The sequence below is a fragment of the Palaemon carinicauda genome, unplaced genomic scaffold, assembly GCF_036898095.1.
Source record: "Palaemon carinicauda isolate YSFRI2023 unplaced genomic scaffold, ASM3689809v2 scaffold534, whole genome shotgun sequence".
Taxonomy (NCBI): domain Eukaryota; kingdom Metazoa; phylum Arthropoda; class Malacostraca; order Decapoda; family Palaemonidae; genus Palaemon; species Palaemon carinicauda.
The window spans coordinates 85,765-113,640 of NW_027171799.1; the positions used below are offsets into that span (position 1 = coordinate 85,765).

At 37.2% G+C, this 27,876-nt stretch overlaps 2 long non-coding RNA genes across 2 annotated transcripts in view; one reads left to right on the forward strand and one right to left on the reverse strand.

Annotated features, from left to right (window-relative positions):
• Positions 1–22,488, forward strand: part of LOC137637100 (uncharacterized) — a 39,559-nt gene extending 17,071 nt beyond the window's left edge. The window contains exons 3-4 of the long non-coding RNA XR_011043389.1: positions 209–397; positions 22,357–22,488. This is a non-coding gene — a long non-coding RNA (uncharacterized lncRNA). The remainder of the gene's footprint in view (positions 1–208; positions 398–22,356) is intronic.
• LOC137637101 (uncharacterized) lies at positions 22,280–27,035 on the reverse strand. Its single transcript, XR_011043390.1, has 2 exons — positions 25,141–27,035; positions 22,280–22,454 (listed from the first exon to the last, which is right to left on the reverse strand). It is a non-coding gene; the product is annotated as an uncharacterized lncRNA (long non-coding RNA).
• Positions 27,036–27,876: the final 841 nt, after the last annotated feature.

Here is a 27,876-nt window from a genome sequence, read left to right on the forward strand (position 1 = left end):
CCTGAATTTAAAAAAAAAAATTATCAAAAATATGAAAAAACTTAATTTTTATAGCATTTTTTTGCAAGGACGTACCGGTACGTCCATGGGGGTAAAGGGATGAGTTTTGTGAAACGTACCAGTACGTCCTTTGGGGGTAAAAGGGTTAACTTAGCCATTGTCTGATTTGCTATTTTCATTCTTTCTGATACAGAGTTATCTTTTTCAGGTGAAGTAAGGAATATATTAGTGTGCACTAAGATGTTTACTGGCAAGTGTAATGGATCAGGGGAAAGGAACGGGAATAAATTTATGAACTCCAAGGTTCTAGCACAGCCTGGCAACCAGTCGATCTGGGGTGACTGGACATTAGGGTCACCCGAAGTCTAAAGAGGGGAAGGACTACCAACCTTATATGGTAAGCAGCTCTTCTAGGAGAAGGACACTCCAAAATCAAACCATTGTTCTCTAGTCTTGGGTAGTGCTATAGCCTCTGTACCATGGCCTTCCACTGTCTGGGGTTAGAGTTCTCTTGCTTGAGGGTACACTCAGGCACACTGTTCTATCTAGTTTCTCTTTCTCTTGTTTTGTTGAAGTTTTTATAGTTTATATAGGAGATATTTATTTTAATATTATTCTTAAAATATTTATTTTTTCCTTGTTTCCTTTCCTCACTGAGCTATTTTCCCTGTTGGGGCCCCTGGGCTTATAGCATCCTGCTTTTCCAACTAGGGTTGTAGCTTAGCATTTAATAATAATAATAATAATAATAATAATAATATAACATCAATGAACTTTACCTACTCTTGACATGTAAAAGGTAATATAGTACAGTGGTTATAGATTTCGTGTGGAAATTCCATGTAGTTAAGGTTTGATATGAAGAATGTATGCAAATGGGGTTTTGGAAATGCATATGTTAGATTTATTTTTATTCTGTAGTTAGTATATTTAATGAACTTTTATCTTTAGTGTTTAATAGATTTAATAATTATATCTTTAATTAACCCTTTTACCCCCAGGCTCTTTGGAAATTTCCAACCCTTAACCCCCAGCGGGTTATTTTTTTCCCAGCACATTTTGCAGTATATTTTTTTTAAATTGCTCTAACAGCCTTAATTTTTGTCATAGAGAGGTCAGGTTGGTCTCATTCTTTTGGAAAATGCCTGAATTTTCTCAAAAAATTATCAGAAATATGAAAAAAAAATTTTTATAGCATTTTTTTGCAAGGACGTACCGGTACGTCCATGGGGGTAAAGGGATGGGTTTTGTGAAACGTACCAGTACGTCCTTTAGGGGTAAAAGGGTTAATCTATCATCATCATCTATCCCTATTGACGCAAAGGGCCTCGGTTAGATTTCACCAGTCGTCTCTTATCTTGAGCTTTTAAATTGATTTTTCCCCATTCATCATCTCCTATTTCATGCATCATAGTCCTCAGCCATGTAGGCCTGGGTCTTCCAACGCTTCTAGCACCTTGTGGAGCCCAGTTGAAAGTTAGGCGAACTATAGTCCATTTCTTTTATCGAGGCAGATTTGCACCGTCTTGCAGCGGTGTTCTTTTAGCTCGGAAAAGTTTCCTGATCGCTGATTGGTTAGAATGATCTTGTCCAACCAATCGGCGATCAGGAAACTTTTCCGAGCTAAAAGGGCACCGCTGCGAGTTGGTGCAAATCTGCCTCGCTAAAAGAAATGGACTATAGTTATTCTTAGCGTTGGACTGCTTTTCCTGTTGGAGCCTTAGGTCTTGTATGATTTTGTTTTTCCATTCAAGACTATAGCTTGGATAGTAATAATGTTATCTGATGATCCTGTGGGTATTTTTCACAACCCATTACTGTACTTTCATATATACAGAAGGTCCTGAACTTAACTTTCAGAGATATAAACACAAATTCAACTGAAATTAACAAAGATACAGAAATATTGTAATAAAACAATATATCTTTTGATACATACATACATACATACACACATACCAAGGCACTTCCCCCAATTTTTGGGGGGGGGGGTAGCCGACATCAACAAATGAAACAAAAACAAAAAGGGGACCTCTACTCTCTACGTTCCTCCCAGCCTAACAAGGGACTCAACTGAGTTCAGCTGGTACTGCTAGGGTGTCACAGCCCACCCTCCCACATTATCCACCGCAGATGAAGCTTCATAATGCTGAATCCCCTACTGCTGCTACCTCCGCGGTCATCTAAGGCATCGGAGGCAGCAGCAGGGTCTACCGGAACTGCGTCACAATCGCTCGTCATTCATTCCTATTTCTTTTGATACAGTAGTCAAAACAGAATTTGTAACGATATCTATTTCATATGGAACCTGACTATTTGTTGACTTTTGTAGCTCGAAATCATATGCATGAGATTCAGGTTAGGCCTACCCTGGGCCAAGATTTAACAAAATTGGGGTTTAAAACGATTCAACTTGCTAACAGCTTCTTTGAACAAGTTAAGTTTGTAAGTTCATGACCTTCCGTATACAAATGGTTTGGCCTTGAAAACAAGTTTGTTGCCTAAGCTTGTAAGTTGATGACCTTCCGTATACAAATGGTTTGGCACTGAAAACAAGGTTGTTGCCTAAGCTTGTAAGTTGATGACCTTCCGTATACAAATGGTTTGGCACTGAAAACAAGTTTGGTGCTTAAGGTTGGAAGTCGATGACCTTCCGTACACAAATGCTTTGGCACTGAAAACAGGTTTGTTGCTTAAGTTTGTAAGTTGATGACCTTCCGTAGACAAATGCTTTGGCACTGAAAACAGGTTTGTTGATTAAGTTTGTAAGTTGATGACCTTCCGTAGACAAATGGTTTGGCACTGAAAACAAGTTTGTTGCGTAAGTCTGTAAGTTGATGACCTTCCGTAGACAAATGGTTTGGCACTGAAAACAAGTTTGTTGCTTAAGTCTGTAAGTTGATGACCTTCCGTAGACAAATGGTTTGGCACTGAAAACAAGTTTGTTGCTTAAGTCTGTAAGTTGATGACCTTCCGTAGACAAATGGTTTGGCACTGAAAACAAGTTTGTTGCGTAAGTCTGTAAGTTGATGACCTTCCGTAGACAAATGGTTTGGCACTGAAAACAAGTTTGTTGCTTAAGTCTGTAAGTTGATGACCTTCCGTATACAAATGGTTTGGCACTGAAAACAAGTTTGTTGCTTATGCAGATGATACTCTTTAGATCAATATTATTTGCTGGTTGTAAACCCTTAGTTACTGAATCCCTTGATAGACTCTCTAGCTACGGTAAGCAACTCCTCTAGGAGGAGAACACTCCAAAATCAAACCATTGTTCTCTAGTCTTGGGTAGTGCCATAGCCTATGTACCATGGTCTTCCACTGTCTTTGGGTAGAGATAGCTTGCTTGAGGGTACACTGGGGCACACTATTCTATCTTATTTCTCTTCCTCTTGATATTTTGAATTCTTTATAGTTATGTATGATTTATTTTAATGATATTGTTGTGCTTAAACTTTTCTTGTAGTTTATTTCCTAATTTCCTTTCCTCACTGGGCTATTTTCCCTGTTCCAGCTAATTATTGGGATAAAGTAGAACCCTGACAAAACTTGAATGTATGATCGTATTATTTTTATTATTACTTGCTAAGCTACAACCCTAGTTGGAAAAGACAGATATAATCCCGGGGGCTCCAACAGGGAAAATAGCAGAGTGAGGAAAGGAAACTAGGAAACATAGAATATTTTAAGAAGAGTAACATTAAAATAAATATCACCTATATAAACTATAAAAACTTAAACAAAACAAGAGGAAGAGAAATGAAATAGAACAGTGTGCCAGAGTGCACCGACTAACCCAAGACAGTGGAAAATCATGGTACAGACGCTATGGCACTGCGCAAGAGTAGAGAACAATGGTTTGATTCTGGAGTGTCCTTTTCCTAGAAGAGCTGCTTACCAAAGTTTGTCTCTTCTACCCTTACCAAGAGGAAAGTGGCCTCTGAACAATTACAGTGCAGTAACCCCTTTGGTGAAAAAGAATTGTTTGGTAATCTGTGTTGTCAGGTGTATGAGGACAGAGGAGAATATGTGAAGAATAGGCAAAGGGAAAATAAACCGTAACCAGAGAGAAGGATCCAATGTAGTACTGTCTGGCCAGTCAAAAGACCCCATAGCTCTCTAGAGGTAGTATCTGAAGAACAGTGCTCCTCAACATCCAGATCTTTTTATGGACAAAATCTTGCGGTATAAGTCATTTTAAATCATCAGAGTTTTTATTGTAAATCTATTTTTACAAATTATGTGATCTGTCGTCAATTACCCCAAAAAATATTGGCCTTTTAAGAAAGTAAGATTTTTGGTGATCAATCTATCGTACGGAAATTTTTAAATTATTTTGTTCCATCTTGTTTTGAGTGTTGTTCTCCTGTCTGGTCTTCAGCTCCTGACTGATTTTAATTTGTTTGACAAAAACTTGGCATCTTAATTTCCTTCTTCCTTATTTGGATAATCTGTTGTTGGTACGACCATGAAACAATATCCAATATCCATGTCGGCATGGATTCGCAAGGTCATCGACCTGGCAGTTAATCCTGACCCTTCTCCACCACGATGACCCAGAGCTCAGACATAAAGGGCATTGCAACGTCCCTGGTGTTAAAAAAGAACTACTCTGTGGCGCAGGTATTGCAAGCGGGCATGTGGAAGTGTTTTAGACCTTCACCACCCACTACCTGCAAGACGTAACCCACAGGAGCATGGAAGCATTTTCCATTGGTCCTGTGGTGGTGGCACAAGTGGTCTAAACACCTCAAGCTCCTTTGATGGAAAAGTAGCGGAGAGTTGAGGGCCGAGGTTACTCAGGTTAGTGTGGGGTGAATGAGTTAGAATGATTGGTTTCCTCTCCCTTGGGGAATCATCATCATGGTACTCGGCACAGCTGACCTCGCCTCTCTGCAGGTTAGATCCATTTCCCTGTGTAATTTAGTATAGAAATTATACTTATTGCATCCCCAATACCCCTAGCGAGAAGAAATTGGATAAGGTCTAGTACTCTTGATTCTTATGACTGAGAACCCATACCTAGACCAGTCACATTGTGTCACAAACACACAGCTTGCGCAGGTCGCTAGTGTACAACATTTTTCAGTGAGGCCCAGGGTTCCTACTGCTAACAATATATATCGTAACGAGAGAACGTCGGTCAAATGCCAAGTCAGTTGGCACAGACTTCCTCCCTCCTACGAGGTAAGTCATACCCTATAAATTGCGAGAGTTTGTATTGAGTGATAGAACAAATGACAAATTTAGAAGTTATTTGTATTTTTCCTAATGATACAAAGTTATAGCTATTCATACAAATTGGCCTGCCAGCCCTCTCCCCCAAGAAAGTCCTGCCTGCAAGCAAATTGGGTGATCAGCCCAGGTGTGTGAGTGAGTTGGGTAGCCGGCTACCCCTATCCCTCCCTCCAACTAGCGGTTGGGTTAGTGATCCCTCGATAAAATTTTATGGCTCGTCTTTCAGCCATGCCCAAAGTAATATCCCCTATAAATAACTCCAGGTTTGTTTTGTTAGGAAAAATGCAAATTACTTTCAAATGTCACATCACAAAACATTGCATACCCATACATCTGTATACTCTCTCTTCTCTCTCTCTCTCTCTCTCTCTCTCTCTCTCTCTCTCTCTCTCTCTCTCTCTCTCTCTCCCCCCCGTGTATAAACCATTCTCTTGCAATAGCAGAGATAATTCGCCGTCATCGGATAGCTCATAGTTTTGTAACGCTTGCAAATTGTTGAACAATTTATTTGAAATATATGGGCAATATTTGTCTTCTCTACGTTATCTGGTTTCTTGATAATGGCTACTTTCATTTCCACTGAAATGGCACGCCATTTTTTCACACTACCAGCATTATCGCCACTAATCTTTGTGCTTCAATGCACTACCACTAGCAATCTGCTTATCAGCCATAAATAATGTTATTGTAATTGATGGTATTAAGGCGGAGGTAATACGCACAAACAGCCACGAATATCACAGTAGCAAACACAAAAAATTTTGAACACAGCGGATTGGTGCTGCCTACCATTGGCCGCGGCTGGATCAGGACCCAGTCGGGAGTGGCGCAAATTACAAAATTATAACTCCACGGAGTTTGAACATATTTCTTACTTGCGGTAGTTGTTTGTGAATCTGAAAGTTTGCAACACGGATGTGTGTACTGCATACTGTAGGTCATAGAAAAATTGATAAAAATGTTCTTTATTGTACAGTACTGTTAGTGTTATAGTAGTTCATTACATTCGTACAATTAAGTATTTTCATTTAACCCTTTTACCCCCAAAGATCGTACTGGTACGTTTCACAAAAGCCATCCCTTTACCCCCATGGACGTACCGGTACGTCCTTGCAAAAAAATGCTATAAATAATTATTTTTTCATATTTTTGATAATTTTTTGAGAAAATTCAGGCATTTTCCAAGAGAATGAGACCAACCTGACCTCTCTAGGACAAAAATTAAGGCTTTTAGAGCAAATTAAGAAAATATATACTGCAAAATGTGCTGGGAAAAAAATAACCCCTTGCTGTAAGTCATTTGCTCTTGGATACTTTTCTCTGCTTTCTCTCCCACTTACACACTACATTATAACTCATAATCTTCCATTAGTTCCTATACTACATTTTCAAATGGGTAAACTCTCACACGTATGAAATATTTAAATTCTCGTCCCTTACATCCTCATTCCCTGTCTCCAGTCTATGCCATATACATCTCCAATCATTTTCCCCATTCCTCCTTCAAACTCTCCCTTAAATCTTATTCTCGTATCTCTTTATTCTTCTCGCCTGATCACTCGACCTTTCTCACTCGCACTCATAATAGTCTTTTAAAAAATGGCGTACTTCCCATACAAAATCAATAAAAGAAACTGCGTAGTTCATACACCCATGATCTTTGCTTATTGCATCTCCACATATCTCACTCTTTTCAGACAATACTTTGGTATTATTATAGAGGCCCTGAAGTTTGTTGAAATAATCCCAGTAACAAGAGATGTAAAGTAGAGAAAGCCATAAGCTATTGCTTCTGTTAGCATTTCTGTACATATACTGTACTCTTAACTCTCCAATTCTGTCTGCTTTCTTATCTTGACTCGTATCCATTGATGAGTACTCTCTCATATTTGCTTTTACATAGTACTTTTCTCACAGCCTTGCACTTTGATACAATTTTTCTTGTACTCCTATTCACATTCCAGGAAGCTATTGCAAGGGTTGTCTGTCTTCTTTCTCTGCACCTTCAATTCTTCACATTTTCTTAATGTATGCCATCCTTTCTTTCATTATTTCTGTCCTCTTTTTGTGCTCCTTCAATTCTAAACATTTTCTTAATGTGTGCTAACCTTTCTTTCATTATTTCCCTCTTTTTATGCACCTTCAATTCTAAACATTTTCTTAATGTGTGCTAACCTTTCTTTCATTATTTCCCTCTTTTTATGCACCTTCAATTCTAAACATTTTCTTAATGTATACTATCCTATCCTTTCTTTCATTATTTCTTTTTCATTTTCTGCACCTTCAATTTTTCACATTTTCTTAATGTATGCAATCCTTTCTTTCAATATTTCCATCTTTTTCTGTACCTTGAATTCTAAACATTTTCTTAATGTGTGCTATCCTTTCTTTCATTATTTCTGTCTTCTTTTTGTGCACCCTCAATTCATCACATTTTATTAATGTATGCAATCCTTGCTTTCATTATTTCCGTCTTTTTTTGCACCTTCAATTCTAAACATTTTCTTAATGTATACTATCGTATCTTTCATTATTTCCTTTGAGGTTTTCAGGGAACCTCTTCTGTTTTTTATCCCTTTCACTAACCTCCTCAGTGCTTGTTTTCCTTCCCAAATATTTCATCCTTATTTTTTCTCCTCCTTAGTTAATTTCTCAAAAATTTCAATTTATCATCCATGCCACACTTCCAAACTGTAAAGTCTAACCTCACTCACACACTATCCTTTATGGACCCAGTCGAGTCAGAGCCCAATGAGTGATGCCCACGTTAGGTCTGATGTATTATATTTATAATTATTAATTCTTGCCAAGCTACAACCCTAGTTGGAAAATCAGGATGCTATAAGCCCAGGTGCTCCAACATGGAAAATAGCAGGATTGGAATTTATAGGGATCAGAAGTAATCATACATTTATTTATTTTTTCTATTTACATGGTTACCCAGTTCCATTCATACACTGTTTTACCATCAATAATAATTTTGAAATTGACTCTCTTACAGTACTATTTTCTTAAAGTATATTAACCTCCACTTTTCATAGTAAAAGTAGTCTTGTTAAAAAAACTTATTTACATTTTTAACTTAATAAATCTACTTAATGTATACAATATTTAATCTAATGAACTTAAAATAGATAATTTATTCCTCAACTTTTAAATAAATTTGACATGCTTTTCGCTTTTAGATTTAGCTATACTGTACATTTGTCTCCACTCTTACTCACTTAGTCTACACACATTGGTAAATCTCTTACGGTAATATAGCATTTGAAACTTTCCAAATATATTTTGCACTTACCACGTCAGCATGAAGACATATTTGCTCTAGAGGCCACTTTAAGGCCACTTTACTCGAGACCGCATCATCCTTCTCAACAGTCACTTCTATAAATATTATCGGTCATACTAACCTTTTCAAACCATGCAACAACTTCTATTCTCCACTCCTCATTCAACTAATAGAATACCTGTATGTATTGAACAAGAATAAATTGTGAAACGGCATAGATACAGGACATACATACATACATACATATACCAAAGGCACTTCCCCCAATTTTGGGGGTAGCCGACATCAACAATGAAACAAAACAAAAAGGGGGACCTCTACTCTCTACGTTCCTCCCAGCCTAACCAGGGACTCAACCGAGTTAACCTCCATTATTTATTCAGGTCCAGTTGTTCGTAACTCTTTACACTAAGCTGCATTCTTTGGAAATTTCTAAAGCTATTTTTAGTTTCCCAAATATTTTTTGAACAACTTCCTGTTTTGTAATAGCCATATGTTTCTTCTCTTTACTCTTGATTGCCTAACTCGTCTATCGTGCCTACAGCTAGTCTTCTCCTCTGGTTAGCAGATGCATTTTTTTTAATTCATTGTAACTTTTATATTTTGTAGTTTTCATGTTCATTCCACTTCATATTTTCTAAATCTCTTCTTACCCTCATATACCAACAAAGAGTTCCTACTGTACCCAGAAATTCATGGTGAAGTTAAACAAAATACCCATTTATTTCACCATATTTCTTGAACTCTAAACCGTCAATTGATCCATTGTCACCTTTATTTTACACAAGTACCCATTAACAAACAGGCACTTTAGTACACTTAGTTTTACCTTAAATACTGTAATGATCTTGAAACCTTGCTTTATACAAATTTTATACTAAGTATTACCCCTGTTTTGCAGATAATAATAGTATTGTTTTAAAAACGCTACGTAATACCTACCCAAGTCGTGAGGCTGTCAATCAAAGCTGCGTTCCAACTTATACTACAGTATTATCTTTTATATTGTCATCTCAATCACTACATTACATGTGAAACCATTTTCATCTTTTGAGTACAGTATGCAGTCTTTTCAAGTATAGGATGCATCTCTTCAAACACTTTTTATACCCAGGTCTACCAAACTTCATTTTTAATCAATTCCTGACATTCTCTTTTTCACATCTTAACCCTTTTACCCCCAGGCTCTTTGGAAATTTCCAACCCTTAACCCCCAAGGGGTTATTTTTTCCCCAGCACATTTTGCAGTAAATTTTTTTTTAAATTGCTCTAACAGCCTTAATTTTTATCATAGAGAGGTCAGGTTGGTCTCATTCTCTTGGAAAATGCCTGAAGTTTCTCAAAAAATTATCAAAAATATGAAAAAAAAAATTTCATAGCATTTTTTCGCAAGGACGTACCGGTACGTCCATGGGGGTAAAGGGATGAGTTTTGTGAAACGTACCAGTACGTCCTTTGGGAGTAAAAGGGTTAACTATATACACACACACTCCACGTGACCTTCCATTCCACAACATGTACATTGGCTTCTTAAAGCCTAACCTATTTTAGAAAAATGATTCTTTGGACCATGATTACAGCACTCCACATACTTGCTATGTGATCTAATCCAGTATTCATGAAACATTTACCGTAATTTGACTTCTGTAACAATCTTTCACTCGCTGATCTACTTTGCCGGAGCCAAAACAGATACCCATTGACCACCTTACTTATTCTTCTTACCCATGTTGTTCTTGAAATACCCTTCAATCTGCCTTTTCATCTTATATCCCTCTTAGACTTTGCAATCATATCTCTTCACTCCGGTCTTGACAGCATGTACTCGTGCAATATATTTTCATTCTCTTACGCTTTCATCCTCATACTGCTCTTCAAATGTCTTATCCACAACATTAGGCTGCTGGGTTTCAAGTCTGTTTCCATATGACTTAAGGACATTTTGTTTTGAAATCTTTATTCCAAAGGAACAATTTCTGTTTGGACAGATGAATAGGTGTTAGAAGAGGTAGAGCATTTCTGTTACACTGAATTGTGAAGCAGGAGTCAAGTCGAGAGGCATTAACATGGAGAAATAGTCTCTCCCAAAGTCCTCTTATATAATGTTGTACAGTATTAATAAAAAAGGGAAAGCCTTATGCAATATGGCCTTGGGACATTGGCTGCTCAGTCAAGAAAAATGGAACACGACTTTGATAACGGTGGTGGTACAGTTTGGTTTGGGTTGCTTATGTGGCAATGTAACTGTTAGGTTCTTACAGAGGGGAGAGATGCATGTGATAGTCTATTCAACAAGACGGTGAGCTAATATACAGATAGTTGCGAACAAAAATGACAAAATTCAAACCAAACAAGACGTTTGATAGCAAACTTAAACAGGTTTATATTATTAGAGCAGGGGAGAGCGAGAGGGAAAAAAATTAACGTTAGTGTACGATCATGTATGAAACACGTGCTATACACCATGTTCTTGTTCTCCTTTTTTTTATAAGAATTGAATATGCAGACTTTGATGATCTATTGCATGATGTATTTTTATAACAGTGTGCGTAAGTTCAAAGTTGGTGTACAATTATACATACTACCGCTAGAGAGTTAGGGGGTCCTTTGACTGGCCAGACAGTACCATATTGGATCCTTCTCTCTGGTTACGGTTCTTTCCCTTTGCCTACACAGACACCGAATAGTCTTGCCTATTCTTTACAGATATTCCTCTGTCCTCATACACCTGACAACACTGAGATTACTAAACAATTCTTCTTCACCCAAGGGGTTAACTACGGCAATGTAATTGTTCAGTGGCTACTTTCCTCTTGGTTAGGGTAGAAGAGACTCTTTAGCTATGGTAAGCAGCTCTTCTAGGAGAAGGACACTCCAAAATCAAACCATTGTTCTCTAGTCTTGGGTAGTGCTATAGCCTCTGTACCATGGCCTTCCACTGTCTTGGGTTAGAGTTCTCTTGCTTGAGGGTACACTCAGGCACACTGTTGTATCTAGTTTCTCTTTCTCTTGTTTTGTTGAAGTTTTTATTGTTTATATAGGAAATATTTATTTAAATGTTACTATTCTTAAAATATTTTATTTTTCCTTGCTTCCTTTCCTCACTGAGCTATTTTCCCTGTTGGGGCCCCTGGGCTTATAGCATCCTGCTTTTCCAACTAGGGTTGTAGCTTAGCATTTAATAATAATAATAATAATACAGTACTTATATCTTTTACTAGATGTTGGCTTAGGCTGTCACGTTCATTCATCACCACGGGTCATACATTTTCATATGTTCATATCTATCATGGGGTAATTATGAACATACAATTGTGCCTTTCACATATAATACCTGCACATCTTAGTGTTAAATATAATAGTTGACCCATAGCAACCATAGCACCACCCCTAACAAAATGCGTTCTATTTTCCTCAATACGGCAGCCTGTGTTTCTGCATTACAGAGTAATATAGGCCATATTGCATATGGTTTTCCTTTCTCTGCTAATTGGACATTATATAATAGGATCTTTGGTGCAGACAATTTCTTTTATGATGCTGCTACTTTTCTGTAAGGCCCTCTTGCTTCCTGCTTTGAATTCCACTGTAACAGAAATGCCTCTTCTAAGACCTGTGCATCTGTCCCAGCAGGTTAATTTACTTGATCATTTGCTTTATATTTGATTTAAAATCACTTAATAAACATTAGTTAACCCTTTTACCCCCAGGCTCTTTGGAAATTTCCAACCCTTAACCCCCAAGGGGTTATTTTTTCCCCAGTACATTTTGCAGTATATTTTTTTTAAATTGCTCTAACAGCCTTCATTTTTGTCATAGAGAGGTCAGGTTGGTCTCATTCTCTTGGAAAATGCCTGAATTTTCTCATAAAATTATCAAAAAAATGAAAAATTTTTTTTTATTATAGCAGTTTTTTGCAAGGACGTACCGGTACGTCCATGGGGATAAGGGGATGAGTTTTGTGAAACATACCAGTACGTCCTTTGGGGGTAAAAGGGTTAATCCAGCACACATCTTGACACCATCTGTTGGCTTTACTATCTTGAACCACATAATTCTATGCAACTTTGTTGGTGGTTTACATATTTTTCATTAATCCTGTTCTGGTCATCATTAGATTCATTTTGTTATACATGGATTTTCAAATATCTTAATCCGTACTAAGCACCACCGCTTTCTCAGATTAATATCAATGCTTCACTTCCATAGATGATTGTCTTTTAAAAATCTATTCATGATATAGTGGGGATTGGGGCTGTGAGGACAAGATATATTTTCTTTATTCAACAGTTTTTACAATTGCATGTGATCACACAATTTACTTTCATATTATTATTATTATTATTACTACTTGCTAAGCTACAACCCTAGTTGGAAAAGCAAAATGCTATAAGCTCAGAGGCCCCAACAGGGAAAATAGCCCAGTGAGGAAAGGAAACAAGGAAAAAGATTTTATGAACAATGACATTTAAATAAATATTTCAAATATAAACTATGAAAACTTTAACTAAACAAGAGGAAGAGAAACGAGATAGAATAGTATGCCCGAGTGTACCCTCAAGCAAGAGAACTAACTCTACTGTTAATGATAATCATGAAACGGACCATCATATTTATTTTACACAATATATTATATACACTTATCACTTAGTAATAGTACAGTATTATTGAAAAAGCAACATCTTAGTGCTTACCTAAATCAAAGTGATTAATATATGAAGTTGCATAAAACTTAATACTGCACCCTATTTATCAATCTCAAACCGAAGCAATTTTTACATATGCATGTTACATTCCTCTATTACGTAGCCCTCTGCAACACAACATGTTCTAGAACAGGACCTGTACATTTACTCGACGGATTTTTGTACACTTGTACTCTTGTCAGATTCCCATTGCTCAAAATATTGCCTATGCTCCATTTAATCCCTTATTCTAGGTTCAAAATACATTTTTCTGCCCTCGCACTCATTTCGTATTTTAATAACTGAAGTTACTTGTTCTACCACTCAAGTTTTGCAACATTTTATATATTTCTTCAAATACTTACAGTATTTCTATCCACTCATGACATTCCTGTTTCTATTTTTCCCATTCCCCACACATTCACCACCAGATCAACTCGGTTTATACGTTTGCTTATTGGAGCTGTGCTGATCCCTATCAGATCAAATCATGCTTTAGTTTGTACATACACTCCTTAGAGTCGAGCACATCCTAACAAAATGGCCTTGCTGAATACAATGTCCACACCCCTTCCATTCTGTGAAATAGTGTAGCCTATTACACTTCCGTACTTTCATTCACACGATGCCCTTTCTCTCTGCAACTGAAGCATGTGCTGAGTGACCACCTTAAACCTAATTTATTACATCTTAAACCCCTTCCAGTTTGTCTTTTATCCTTTCTTGTATATCTTATGATACTTATTTCTGTTCTAGAATTCTGGGTATACAGTATAGTGTACTCATTTTGATTAGTGACACTTACAATTCAACAGTATTCTTCCTGAAATATTGCCACAACTTTCACGGGGTTGCTTTTCAAGAACAAGTCTATATGCCCACTATTATGAAACACACTTTTCTCCTTACTTTCTCATATATACACTATCCATTTCTTGCATTCATATAAATTTTAATCTCTCAATTTTCCACTATTTCCTGCATGCCATCCCATTTAAATTATTCATTTACCCATCTCATTTTATCCTTTTCTAAATGGTAAACACAGACATTGCTCAATACAATAGCCAAGAAATTTTTTATCAACACCCTACAGTCATTTATATCTTTGTTTCCACACAGTACGTCTTCTTTCCTAAAGTCTCCATTCTAATTGCATATATCCTGTCTAATTTCGCCCCGTTCTGTCTTCTTGCAATTCTGTCTTTGTGGTGTAACTGTAACGTGTCAAGCAAGAAGCTCTTGTTTCGTTCCACCGCCATCAGTTATTTTACTGACAATAGCCAACATGAAGTCTCACTCTTAATCTTAACCTTCTCCCTTCTCATAGGCAGTAGCAAGGAAGCAATCTTTCTACTGCATTCCTCCATTGATTTACCTCCTTTCTGGGCTATCTCTATCCATGGACCATTGCTACGTATTTTATTAAAATGTCTTGGGTGCTTTAAAAAGTACAGTACTGTACTTCACATGGAAACTTATAACTGTAGGTATTTGTTTTTTTTATAAAATGATAGCAGGTTTCAAGAACGTTTTCCTGTTCAATAAGGTATATAGGAAATGCGGAAGTAGCTTTTTAAGGCTGAAATCCATTTTGTGTCGAAAATTGCTTTGCTTCTTGTCTCTTGGAACAAATTCCTGATGTAGAGTTGGGTGTTATTGTACTCTGTAGTGGTTGCACTTGCATCCATTTCTCTCTCCTGACTTTTTGCATAATTCCATCCATGAAGATAAGGAGTCGGACTTATTAAGCCTCACATCTCCTTTACTACCACACCAGTCACTCTGCCCACTCAACACTCCCCTTACATGCTTCATGAAAACTTTCACTCTTCTAGCTTTTATTTTTAATGTATACAGTACCATGCAATCTCATTTCCACCCAGATTACACCCTCATAAATTTTTATCATCTTTTTTTGGTATGCCATAATGCTTTTTACTAATTTTACTTTTCCACAAAACTGAATTGTAATCAACACATGATCCACACACCCTCTTCAAAATCTACAGTTCCTCCCTTTACCAATTCTTCTTTCACCTTCTTCCTTTGGCAATCAAAATCCTACCATACACCTTCCTTAGTATATCAAGTAACATTTGGCCCCTATAATTCCTACAAGTCACTTTTATCTTTATATTCATTCATTCTTTCACCAACTTTGCATCCTGTAGGCTAGCATTTAAAAAACCCTGATAGCCATTTAATCATACTTATCACCACTCCAGTGCAGCATCTGGTTTGTAATATCCTCTGTCTTCCTATTTTTGAACCTCTTATTTACTTTTCTTATATCTTCAGCAGTCATTGACAATGTGCAGATTTGGAAGTGTTGTGGCAAGTTATGATGGGCCTGAACTGCAGGTCTCCCCTATAATTCACCGAGTCTGTACTCTGCATGTTGGTGCACTGTCCCTAGAACAGGGGAACAATATTTTTTTGGTATTGGGCTGTATTGGATTCCCTGTTCTAGCCTTGAACAGGAAAGTCATTGGAGACCACAGAGCACCTCCCCAAAAATTAGTTTTTCCTTTGTCAAAACTCTGTTTGTAGTTTTGCATCACTAGGTCCTACCACTCTAGTATGCTTCACATTCAATCAATGAATTTTGTTCTTTCTGACATTACAGTTTTTGTCACTTATTCAGTTACATTTGTTCATGGGTAAGAGTAAGGTTATGAGATGTACGAGAAGGGAAGGTGGTGCAAGGTTGAATGTCATGTTGAATGGAGAGTTACTTGAGGAGGTGGATCAGTTTAAGTACTTGGGGTCTATTGTTGCAGCAAATGGTGGAGTGGAAGCAGATGTACGTCAGAGAGTGAATGAAGGTTGCAAAGTGTTGGGGGCAGTTAAGGGAGTAGTAAAAAATAGAGGGTTGGGCATGAATGTAAAGAGAGTTCTGTATGAGAAAGTGATTGTACCAACTGTGATGTATGGATCGGAGTCGTGGGGAATGAAAGTGAGGGAGAGACAGAAATTGAATGTGTTTGAGATGAAGTGTCTAAGGAGTATGGCTGGTGTATCTCGAGTAGATAGGGTTAGGAACGAAGTGGTGAGGGAGAGAACGGGTGTAAGAAATGAGTTAGCGGCTAGAGTGGATATGAATGTGTTAAGGTGGTTTGGCCATGTTGAGAGAATGGAAAATGGTTGTCTGCTAAAGAAGGTGATGAATGCAAGAGTTGATGGGAGAAGTACAAGAGGAAGGCCAAGGTTTGGGTGGATGGATGGTGTGAAGAAAGCTCTGGGTGATAGGAGGATAGATGTGAGAGAGGCAAGAGAGCGTGCTAGAAATAGGAATGAATGGCGAGCGATTGTGACGCAGTTCCAGTAGGCCCTGCTGCTTCCTCCGGTGCCTTAGATGACCGCGGAGGTAGCAGCAGTAGGGGAGTCAGCATTATGAAGCTTCATCTGTGGTGGAAATGTGGGAGGTTGGGCTGTGGCACCCTAGCAGTACCAGCTGAACTCGGTTGAGTCCCTGATTAGGCTGAAGGAACATAGAGAGTAGAGGTCCCCTTTTTGTTGTTTCATTGTTGGTGTCGGCTACCCCCCAAAATTGGGGGAAGTGCCTTGGTATATTGATTGATTGATATCTCTCCTTTCTAGCATTCTTGGTATACACTTCAACGATCTGTTTCCTCATTCATTTGCTTAGTATCCATCCAGAAACTTTGCCCTGACACTCACCGAGATTATTCTTCGGCAGATGTATAGTACTTATACTGTACCGTGAGATAGTAGTTTATCCTTTCTTTCTTTCCCATGCACACATTACTTCCATTCCTCACACTTAATCATATTCAAGCTTATGAGGTTCTTTTAATTTCCACAGCATCATTATATCTCATTTTCCTTTTCAAATTGATAAAATTACACTATCAATATTTATATATCCTCTCCAAATTTTCACTTCTTCAAACTCATTCTGGTAAGTTTCTATCCATGATGGTGAATATTAATGATAATTGTCCAATTACAAATGACCTGTGACCTTTAATTGATGGGATGTACTGTAGTGTTCTCCACAGAGAGACAAATTACTTACCTTCTACAAGGATATGTAATATAGCACTATGCTGGAACGTACTACAGCTCCCTTTACTTTATTGATTCTCAATTTGATAAATATTCACCATTCTCCTAAACATTCACTACCAGACCAACCATGTCCAGTATGTACATTTACTTCTTGGAGCCTTGCGCTTCCTGGGACAATATCCTTTTCTGACCACAATTTTCATTCCCCTTACTCTGTGAAACCCACTCTTGCTGTATGGCATAGCTTAATACACTTTTAGAACATTCATTCACATGATGCATTTTCTTTAGTATCTAGTGACCATCTAAATTATTATTCTTCTATTGACCTAAGCTATTACATCTAAATCACATTTTAATCTGGATTTGATTATTCGCATTCTCTCTCGCTCTCATTCCCATAGTATTTATCCAGAAAGATTGCTATGACATTCACTGGGTTACATGATCTACTGTTTCCAACACACCATCCCATTACAATTTTCCATTTACACATCTCATTTTATGCTTTACAAATTGATAAACTCGGACATTGACGTGTACAGTGGGAAAGGAATTTGGAACCAACGCCATAAGTTCTTTTATATCCTTGACTGCATACGGTACTACTGTACTGCTTTCATAAAGTTTCCAGTCTATGCATGCATGTCTTGTCTTATTTTTTCTAATTCTATCTGCTACAAGCTTAGTTTTTGTCTCTTTTCATATTCACCTGATCACTCGACCTCTCACAGATTCATAACTGTTCACCTGCACGCATAATTGTTGTAAAAAGGTAAGCTAATTTCCCTTCCGAAAAACTGGCAAATTTGTACATTCCTAATTATTTTTTTCAAAACTACCAATAATTTCTCTTCAAACCACTGTACTATCAGGGACTTTATGTAGTAACGATATCTTAAAGACTTTTCCTAAATTCTCTTTGATTTGCTTTCTTATCCTTACCCATTTGATCTCTTATTTGTTGGTGAATACTTTGACTTTACTTTTCTTCTTCTTCTGTGTCTACATCTTTTCCCACTTTTATGTGGGGTTGATGTATCTGGCCAGTGTTCTCCACCTACCTCTGTCCCACACTTCATCACCGGTTAATCTCACTATCGCCACTGGCCATATTGGTTTTGGCTAATTTTTCATGGCTGGATGCTTTTCCTGCTGCCAACTCTCCCCATTTACCCGGGCTTGAGGCCGGCACCAAGTTGATGCTGGCTTGTCCCCCTCAGTGGCTGGGTTTTTTACTTTTCTTTCATGTAATTTTATTAAAACTTTGCATTTCTTGACTTCTGCTTTTCTTAGTACCCTTGTTCAACTTCCTGCGTGCTGATGTAGGAGTCTCTCTCTCCTTTTTCTGCATCTCCTTTCCTTCTAATTTCTTCACTTCCTATGTTCTTTCTCCATTACAGTATCTCTTCTATTTTCAGTTAACTTTTCACTGTTTCCTCTCTTAACCTATCATCCTCAGTTATTCACTTTTCTTCCTCAACCTTTCATTCTCAACTACTCTCCTCCTCAGTTCTTCCCTCAAAGCATTAATTTTTCTTCCATACTGCTCAATTTCCTTTGCACTTATAAATAATTGATGCTTAGCTTGCTTGCTCGCTCTGTCATAGCAAATACGGAGAAGAGTCTGTGGTTCTTGAGGACGAAAATCAGCCGATGCTTTCTTATTTTCTACTTTACCTTTTTACACAATGCACACAATGACATACATACTGCATTCACTTTCAAACATATAATTTTATGCAACATATTTCCTCCACTTTTCAAATATGACAATACTGTACTGTATACTATTGAAAGTAGATTAATATTTACTTTGTTCAGTGAAGCTTCTAAATATATACAATCCTCAGTCCAATGAATTTCAACGAAACTCCGTACAGTATTCATTAATCTCACGTTACACGCTTGTGCATTTTTAAACTAGCGACCTTGGCACTCCAACATAAAATTTAATTGCATTGGCAAATATGATTCCCACTATTAGTACATTTCAATAGTATTTGTTTCTACATGTATTGTATACAAATCTTCGTTTTCTAATAGGGTTATGCATTCAGTGTAGCTAGAACTGAGATGTTGAAAAAAAGCTGGTGTCTGTAGTTTCTGGTTGGTGATAACGAAGCCTCCCTTGTCTGCTGTGATACTGAATAGCCACTTTATCTGCCGGAAATTAGAAGTACTGTACACCTGGCGCTGTCAACTGATATTTTTAATCTTTTATTTCTTTTAGATAATTATTGGCAATTTTTTTATACAAAGGATATTATTGAAGATGAAAGATTTTTCTGTTTTCTAGACATTTGTAGCTGACTGACAGTTGTCTGTGTATCCTGCACATATAGTGTCTTGTTCCTGTTTGACAGCATTACTGTTACTGTTTATTTCCTTATGCGTGATAGTAGCAGCTACTGCTGCCGAGTTGAAAGGGAAGGTTACTGCCCTTCATATTGTCGGAATTTTCTTGTGTACAGAAGGTTCTAGCAACATATCTCCTGATAGTGCTGCCTCTTCATAGAGTACCTAGGATCTCTTTCCTCAGTGTGTCTTCGGCATCAGCCAGGATGCCAGACAAGGTCGTCTCTTCACTCACTTCCAGTCAGGATGGAAGTGTTCCACCTTTCTTTTCTTCTTTTTTTGACCAAGGCCTAGAAGACTGATCGATAGGAGTTGCGTATGTTACGCTACCGTATCTCTCCTCATGGGAGAGACAGTACTGTCCCATGGACTTGCTTCACCAAAGACGGAAAATAAGACGAGACAATGCAGAGGATACTTGAGAGTGCTCCTTTTACTTATGACAAGCACTTCCTTACATGCTTATGTGCACCAACTAACATGCTAATTTATGCATGTGTAACCTTGCATTACTTGTGTTTGTGCTCGTGCTCCTGCGCCTGCTTTGTTTTCGCTCACACTCCTTCACCCTCGGCTGTTTGCATGCCCATTAGAGCACTACTAGGTATGTGCCTCTACCTTGGCTTGCTCAAGCGCCCGTGAGTTCTCTCCTGTGTGTTCTCATGCTCCTACAGGAGAGAGCACTCGCGTGTTTACTCGTAGCCTAGTTTATTCTCCTACTGGACTGTGCCCTTCTACAGCAGGTCCCTCCTGCAGAAGTGAACCCTCACCTCTTCGTTTACCTTCTCGTGAGAGTGCACATTCTGCATTTCAGACGAGTGTTATAGCTGGGCTAGTAATGATGATAGTAATAATAATAGGGGCTCAGCAGGTCAGGTCAGTAAATCAAGCTTACCCACGGGACAAGAGGCATCTCGCCTTGCATAAGTCGTGATGTTACTCCAGAATGAGAGGTAATGTCAAGTGGCCTTATTAACTTATCTTCCCCTTCCTTGGGATGCAGTAATCACTATGTTATATGCTGGACCAGACAATGAATGTAGGTTGAGGTCCACATGATCAAGCATCTTTTCCAAGTAGTAAGTTTGTTTAGAAGCTCCTCTCCCATCTTTCCTAATGAGGGGGTGAATAGATGTGTATGCACCCATGTTCTCGTATGACCCTACATGTAGACGGCATATCCCCCTCACAGATATAGGTTCTTCCCTTGACTGCATACCAGGCCATGGTTGTAACCTAGTGGCTAATTAGGAATTAGGAGTCAGGGCTTCATTGTCACCAGGCATTAACTACAGACACCTCGTTATAGATTTTAACAACCAAGATCAAGCTTTGCTGAAAGTATACGCCTATTAAAGGACTTGGCTTTTGTATAGTTAAGGAAAATAAAAATTACTTTTGAAATTTATTCTACAATCATTGGTAAATCTGCAGTACAGTATAGCATTTCTTTATATGAAATCTTCTCGTTATTTGGTTCATTCCCTGTTTTGATAATACACTGTAATTGGTCCAAATAAAGATGAATTAGTAGTCTCTTTGAATTAAAAGTCTCTAATCTTTTGCATACATCATGCTACTAATCTTAAGTCTATTTTGTTTAGGTAATTCCTAGTAATGCTATTAATCAAATTTTAAATTCATTCCTAGTTTCAGTGAAGCTGGAAATAGCTGTTAAATCTTTTCTGATAAGGATATAGTATTTAGAAGAAAGGATTAATGTTCAGTGGCTTATCGATTACTGTAGGCTGTATGATAGTTTCCTGTGCAACCTGCCAATAACTACATTCTTTCAACTGTATAAAGCATTCCTATTCTCTGTCTATTCCCTCGCCTATGTTGAGCAGGCAGACATAAGTTTTTATAGTTCATATATGACCTATATGTTTTGATGATGTTACCATTTTTAAGTCATTTAATTTTGATTGCTCATTACTACTTGTATCGTTTATTTCATTGTTTTCTTTCCTCACTGGGGTACTTTTCCCTGTTGGAGCCCTTTGGCTTATAACATCTTTCTTTTCCAACTAGGGTTATACCTTAGCTAGTAATAATCATCATGTGGCAGTGTGACGTCAGCAACATAATCCTAAGGAGGTTGCCAATCCTTGGACGTTGATGTGCACCGTCAGAAGTTTTACTGCTGCAGTGTGTGAAGCAGAAGGATGATTTCCTTCGGTGTCTTTCTGTTCCTGGAAAGGTGCTTGGGCCTTGCCTCTCCCTGGGAACTTAACACATTCCATGATAGTATGACCAGGTGATATCTCTTCCCAGTTGCATCGTCACCACTGGACTGAACGACTTTCAAGAACAAGTTCAAGTGCCAACACACACTCCATGATAGTATGACCAGGTGATATCTCTTCCCAGTTGCGTTGTCACCATTTGATTGAACGACTTTCAAGATCAAGTAAAAGTTTCAAGTGCCTTGTCTACTTCTGCTGCTAAACCTTTGTGGCAGTGTAGTGGGACTGAGCTATATGATGAACAGAGAGAAGCATCTCTTGTGTTTGCCCCTCAAACACACATGGATGCTTACCCCTCTCATTGTTATCCAAAACTGGTTTGTTTAGTTAAGTTAGTCGAGGGACTCTTGAAATGTATTATTGGCAATTTTGTCTGACTAAAAGGTGGTTTTATAAACAACTCTGGTTTTTATGGCTAAGAAAAACAATTATTTTAATTTTCTTTATTAACTTACATCCAGGCTTTTTGTATGTCAACTAATATATAACTTACCACCTTTAACAGGAAGGCTTCTTCGGGAAGAAAACAATAATCGGCTGAAGATAGTTCATTCCACTACATGGCTCCTTGGCAAAGCAGTGAAGTTCATAAACAGGAACCATCTGGAAGAGAAGAAACGACATTGAAGAAAATATTCCAGCTGTTACCAAGTTGTGGAATGATCTTCCTAATCGGATAGTTGAATCAGTAGAAGTTCAAAGTTGGAGCAAATGCTTTTTTGTTGACCAGGCGGACATGAGTCTTTTTATAGTTTATATATGACATATTTGTTTTTGACGTTAATAGTTTATATATGACATATCTCTTTTGACATTACTTTCTTTAGCATGATTTATTGTTAATTTGCTCTCTTCATTTATTTGTTTCCTTATTTCCTTTCCTCACTGGGCTATTTTTCCCTATTGGAGCCCCTGGGCTAATAGCATCTTGCTTTTCCAATTAGGGTTGTAGCTTGGATAGTAATAATAATAATAAGGCTTCAGTTGCATCATAACATGTACCATCATAACATATCATTTGTACTGTAATTTATTTCATTCATAAATCATTGCTTCTGTAGTTAAACACTTCTGAAATTGTAATAATAATCCCTTTAACATTACCCAAAAATTAATTAAAGTTACTAACAATTTGTCCTGATAACCGAGGTTCTTGCAAAACGTCTGTAAAAAGTCATATCTTTAAAGCAACTGAAGGTAGTTTGATAATCATTTTTATGACAACAAATATGTGAATAATTTCTAGTCAAAAAGATGTTTAATTTTCAAACAATAGTAAAATACAAAACTGATAAAAAAAAAATAAAAATGCCAGAATAAAACCGTTAAACCAAGTTACAAGCTTTGATTTCAAGGACCAAATAGCTGGAAAAACCACAACTTTTCAAGGACCAAATAGCAGGAAAAACCACAACTTTTCAAGGACCAAATAGCAGGAAAAACCACAACTTTTCAAGGACCAAATAGCAGGAAAAACCACAACTTTTCAAGGACCAAATAGCAGGAAAAACCACAACTTTTCAAGGACCAAATAGCAGGAAAAACCACAACTTTTCAAGGACCAAATAGCAGGAAAAACCCCAACTTTTCAAGGGCCAAATAGCTGGATTTCAAGGGCCAAATAGCTGGAAAAACCACAACTTTTCAAGGTAATTTCAAGGACCAAATAGCTGGAAAAACCACAACTTTTCAAGGGAAAACAGAAAACAAGAATACCAAAAAACTTTGTAAACAGAAATTAACTAAAACAAAACAAGTAATAATGGAAAACCAAAAAAATTCACTTTTCAAAAAGGAAAACTAAAAAGCAGTGAATCTGGGAAAACCAAAAAAAAAAAATTCCCGAAAAGGAAAACTAAAAAGCAGTGAATCTGGGAAAACCAAAAAAAAATTCACTTTTCAAAAAGGAAAACTAAAAAAGCAGTGAATCTGGGAAAACCAGAACAAAGATTTCAAAAAGGAAAACTAAAAAGCTGTGAATCTGGGAAAACCAGAACAAAGAAAGGTAGAATAGAAATCAACCAAAACAAATCCTGTAAAACTGGAATACTAAATATTCAAGGTAAAACAAAAAAAGGTAAAATGAACAGAAAACAACTAAAACTTGTTTAAAAACTCATGCTAAAAAACTATTCAGGGTAAAACAATACAACAATTAAAAAAAATTCAGGGTTAAGAAAAGTTAAAAAAACAGAAAACTGACAGAAAGCAACTAAAACATGTTCAAGGTAACAAAGTTCTCTGTTTACAACAGAAAACTCCCAAGCTTAGGAAACAAACCTGTTTAAAACATAAAACTGAAACTCCAAGGTTAGGAAACTTCTCTGTTTAAAACAGAAAACTAAAACATGTTTTTAAAACTCCAAGGTTAAACAAACCCATTTATAAAGCAGAAAACTAAAACATGGTAAAACAATCTAAAAAATAAAACAGAAAACAACTAAAACAAGTTCAATGTAGGAAAACCAACAACAGAAAACACCTAAAACAAGTTCAAGGTTAGGAAAACAAACACGCACTGTTTAAAACAGAAAACTAAAACTCCAAGGTTAGGAAACAACGCTGTCTAAAACAGAAAACTAAAAAAATAAGGTTTAAAATAGAAAACTAAAACTCCAAAGTTAGGAAACAACCCTGTCTAAAACAGAAAACTAAAAAAATAAGGTTTAAAACAGAAAACTAAAACTCCAAAGTTAGGAAACAACCCTGTCTAAAACAGAAAACTAAAAAAATAATTGTTTTTTTATTTCAGGCAAAACAAACTAACACAAAACCAAATATAACATTTTCCAAGGTCAGAAAAAAATATACGACTAATAAATGTTTAAAAACTTCTGTATAAAATTGGAAATCAATTAAAAAGACCAAAAAATTCAAAATGGATAAAATGCAACAATGCTGGGTCCAACAATCAACAACTAAAAAATACTAAACATTTTCGATGGCAAAAAGTAGACTACTAAAAGTTTTGAAATAATAAAATATTCAAATTAAGAATGAAAAAAATGACCTGAAGCAATAAAGAATAAGAACAAGCCATTAAATCCAAGTTGAGAGAGAAAACTGACTGCAGATAAGAGTCATTGAAGAGACTGTGGATAAGAGGGTCATTGAAGAAGACAACTTGTGGGCTTTTTGACTACAGACGAATCACTTGACATTCGAACCATCAGAGGACAATGGGATGATAGCGAAGAATTAAATTTCTTTGTAGTAGTGTGTAAAAGAAAAGAATAAAAAAGATTAAATAAATGACCGTGAAGTTTATCATTTAAACTACTGTACTCACCAAAAACAGCTTTTGTAACAAATCAGTGTTGGTTTTTTGTGACCAAGTAGAAGCAAAGTCCTTATCCTCTGTTTATCATCTTCAAATCAAGCTCCGTTTTCTTCAACACCTCTGTAGGGGAAGATTTAACAGATTAGCACACATCATTAAATCTAAAATTCATTTAACATTTACAAAACCAGTTACAGAGCCTATTTTCTAAAGTAAATCGAAATCATGAACTAATTTCTTACATTATGCAAAGCTAAGAAAAAGTATTCTAAGGTCTCCATAGTCCCTTATATTCTTAAAAAAATAATCGTTACTTTAAAGGGATAAAAAAGTAAATTAGAAAAAATAAATGGTGTACTCTGGTATCTCCAAAAAATTTATTTCAAATCACAACTAAATGTCCACCTGTTATCCACTGCAGAGAATATTAGATTCTATTGAAATGAGTAAAAAAGAAATCTATATTATATAAAGTTTTTAAAAGTAATATGTATTTTTCCTAGCTATATGAACCTGAAGAAATGTCTTCAGCAATCTTTAAAATAGAGAGATTCAAGGATTTGTTGGTTGAAATTCACCATAAAACCAAACTGGTTGTTCCTTTATCTTCCCTGGAAATGTCAGTCTGCATCATATGGATGAATATACTGTACAAGATTGGTAGGCAGTCAAAGGAGGGATACTTTTCCCCTAAGGAGAATGGGGTCCAGAATAATACAGTATACTTGCTGTATGATAATTGGGTTGGTGTATATTCCACTATCTTCCCCCTTGCCTAAGGAGGATCTCTAGAATCTAAAAAATGGGGCTCAGAAGTGTAAACTTACAGGCATCAAGTCAGCTTCATCAAGTGATAGTTCGATCACTTCGTCCCCCAAGAGAAGGGAAAGAAAACATGGAGAAGAGCCAGTCATTTTACCTTTCATTCCAGACTTCCATCCATGCATTACCATAGATAATATGCTTCCAGTCCTGTGTGGGAGATGGGCTAGCTATGCAACTACCTGAGTAGCCAAGCACAAAAGCGTCGTGATTTGTGGGTATAAACCTGTTGGCAGAAGACTGAAGGTTGTTAAGCATTTGCATACCCCAGCTTTCAACACCTGGCTGACTGGGAGATTCCTCTTTAAAGGCAAGGTGGGGTCTATGCCCATGACATCATGAGTCCTGGTTTTAGCTGGTACCTCAACACTCGGAAATTGAGGTGTACATTTTACAGATAATCTTAAGAAGCCATAAGAGATCGTGTTCCTTGACAGCTCTTTCTTGGCTCTACCAGTGCTTAAGCAACGCAGAACCTTAACAGAACGGATAATGGAGAATAACCACTGCAGTCACCTCACCTACCCCCCCTCTATCACAGGAGACTGGTACTGTACTGGGAACGGAGTGGGTGAGCTACCAGCTCCCTTAAAGGGACTACCTGCCACACCCTAGGAGGCCCAAGCCTCATTGTTAGCCATATGCACAGCAACATACGTGTTTCTTGCCCTTCTACAGGGTACGGCAATCAATGGGAGGAACCCCACACACCACCAGAACCCTAAAAACACGCCAATGCAGATCGCAAGATACTCCAAGGGACAGAGCCGGGGGCATATACAAAAGCAGTCAAACTCGATGAGGGAAAGAAAGAAGTAAAAGACTTCATCATTATGTTCTTGGGCGTTGTCAAAACAGACACTGCATAAGATTTGGCTCTCATTTTCCCCTTTAAAACATAAGCCTGCAAACACAGTGTGTGAATCAACAGCCAGTTTTGCCATAAACTGGTTGTAACATCCACCCTTTTCATTCATCACAGACACCAACAGCCAGTATTTACTTCCTGTAAAGAAAATGAAAAAGATAAAAGCCCTTGTTCATGGAGCAACAGCAAGTCAATACTCATTGCGGCCAAAAGTGAAAGTCTTCCAACTGACAGACAGGTGGGGCTTCTCGGTGTGCCCGCATCCTTAGACCTTTCCCTATTTTAAAGGGCTAAAGGCTTGTACTGTATATGCATAGGAACTACTAGTATAATTGAAATTGAATATTATTTGATGGTAAAGAGTAATTGAAGTAAGATTTATTGCTTTACATAGAACAACTGAAGTAAAGAATTATACCTTTTCTTCTTTGCCCATCTTGGTGCAATTTCCAGGTGAGAACAAACTGGTTAAATTATTGTTATACCTGCTGAGTAATTCAACAATAACAACGTTTGATAAAATAGGTATTCAGTATATTTTCCTTATATCAACGAAAACTTTTTAATTATTATTATTACTACCTAACCTACAACTCAAGTTGGGAAAACAGGATCCTATAAGCCAACAGTCTCCAAAAGGGGAAAAGAGCCCAGTGAGGAAAGAAAATGAAGAAACAGATAGAAGTGTACCTGAGTGTATCCTAATTTAAGAGAAATCTAATCCAAGACAGAGCAAGAGCATGGTACAGAGGCTTTAGCACTACCCAGTCTAAAGAACAATGGTTCAATTTTAGAGTGTCGTCCTAGAAAAGCTTCTTACCGTAGCTAAAGTGTCTCTTTTACACTTACTATATGGAAACTAGCCACTGAACAATTACAGTGGAGTAGTTAACCACTTGAGTAAAGAATTTTTCAGTTACCTTAGTGTTGTCAGGTGGTAAAGGAAAAAGGATAATGTGTAAAGAATAGGCCAGACTGTTAGTGTACAGTATGTGTAGGCAAAGGAAAATGAGTAATAACCAGATGGGGTTCCAATGTTATTACTGTACTATCTG